This window comes from Chrysochloris asiatica, unplaced genomic scaffold (assembly GCF_000296735.1).
Source record: "Chrysochloris asiatica unplaced genomic scaffold, ChrAsi1.0 scaffold00042, whole genome shotgun sequence".
In the NCBI taxonomy this organism is placed as follows: Eukaryota; Metazoa; Chordata; class Mammalia; order Afrosoricida; family Chrysochloridae; genus Chrysochloris; species Chrysochloris asiatica.
Window position 1 is genome coordinate 21,679,443 of NW_006408560.1, and position 2,136 is coordinate 21,681,578.

Below are 2,136 nucleotides of genomic sequence, written 5' to 3' on the forward strand. Positions count from 1 at the left end.
AACGGCACTTAACAACAACAACAATATACCAAATAGAGGGGTTGTTGGGTCATACGGTATTTCCATTTCCAACTTTTTGGGGATGTTCCATACCATTTTCCAAAGTGGTTATACCATTTTATAGTTCCACCAGGAATGTAGAAGGGTTCCAGTCTCTCTACACCCTTGCCAGCATTTGTTGTTTTGATTTCCGACTCTACTGCACTTAACAACAACAACAATTGTGTGGCGGAGCCCTGGTGTGGTGCTGCAGGATAATGTGCTGGATCACAAGGTCGGTTTGAACTGCAAGGTTGACAGTTCAAATCCACCAATTGCTTCCTGGAAACCATATACAGGGTCTCTATGAGTTGGAATGGACTTGAAGACACTTAACAACAACAGCAACAATAACAATGATGTGGCACTGTAGGACTGGTAACCACAAGGTTGGCGGTTCAAACCCACTAGCCACTCTTGGAAACCAACTTGATGGCACTTAACAACAACAACAACAATGGCTAATGATCATGAACACTTTTTGTTTTTTAACTTTTTGTTGTGAATTGAGTGAAGGTTTACAGACAAGATCATCAACTTTACATTCAACAAATCGTACACTTTGTTTCATCTCAATGATTACAATCTCCTCCCTGCAACCACAATTATCTTACTTCCTCTCTGTGGTTTCCCATTTACATTTTATATTTCACAAATGAACAAAGCAAAAATATTTTTTTTGCACAAATACAAAACAAAAAATATGTATTCATTTTAATGTCCACAGGGCACATTCTGCAAGTCAGCCTCCTGTCCGCAGGCAAACAACCTTACTCAATCTATGAGCCTAGAGCCTACAGTTACTCTGTCTCTTCATGCCACTGCCTCTACCACCATCTCTGCTGTCATTGCTTTTCTAGGTAGGGATCTCACGCTCCTCTCATGCTTTTCTTTCCTGATGGTCCTATTATTGTCTGTTCCTGAAATGAAAGATTAACTACTTCTGCCTTTTTAGTTATACATTTTCTACAATTACCAGTTTGACAATCACAATTAATCCTGCTAACAATTACTCACAATTGAATCATAAAATCTTATCAACATCACCCCAGCCCCTTTCATTAGACTCATCTGGAAAAGAGAAAAACTATCAGTGGGGACTCTACCTTACTTCCCTCATTTGGAACAAAAGCATACCTATGAAAGTTTGTAAGTCAGTCACATCATGACTTTATAGTTCTCTTCTCCCCTATCTCCATTTTTGATAGCCAATGTCTAAATTGCCTGTCCCTAGTATAGTGGTTACAAATTGGGCTATTAATCTAAAGGTCAGAAGTTCGAAACTACCAGTGATTCCACAGGAAAAAGATGAGGCTTTCTGCTCCTGTAAAGATTTACAGCCTCAGAAACTGTATGCAGGATCGCTATTAGTTGGAATTGACTCCATGGCACACCACCACCATCAACCTAGTACACTGGGGAGACAATCATGTTTTTGATATGAAGAATTTTCCTTTCCAGTTGGAACTTTGAGCAACTGCATTCATAAGCAAAAGTCCAATTAATCAAATTGTAGCAATTTATACTTGTTCACAGTATGAAACATCTTTATCTTCATCTGGTCTGGTTCTGGTCAGCTCAGTCCTAGCCATCCAAGCTAGGTCAGGTTTGGGAGTTCATGTACACCTAACAGCACTTCAGACCAGCTGACCTGTCGGGGACACGGTCTGCAACACTGACCCCTTCAATCTCAGTCCTAGTTCCCAAGATCTTGGTCAGTGCCCATGGGTTCAGGAGTTCACACAACTCCCTACCCTTCAGACCAGCCAGTCTTCCACTTCTCTCTCATCTCATGAGCATTTCTTTTTATGTTTGTTGACCACCTGAATGTCTTCTTTGGTGAAGTGTCATGTTCATGTCTTTCGCCCATTTTTAAATTGGATTATTTGTCTACTTGTTGAGCTGTTTAAGTGTTCTATAAATTTTAGATCTGTCATTGCCAAAATGTTTTTGCCAGTCTGTGGGTTCTCTTTTGGTGAAATATTTTCATATACGTGTCTAATTTTTAGGACATCCCAGTTATTTATATTGTCTTCTGCTGTTTGTGTGCTGTCAGTTGTTTGATAGTGTATATATGCCACGCAACAGAGTCCCTAA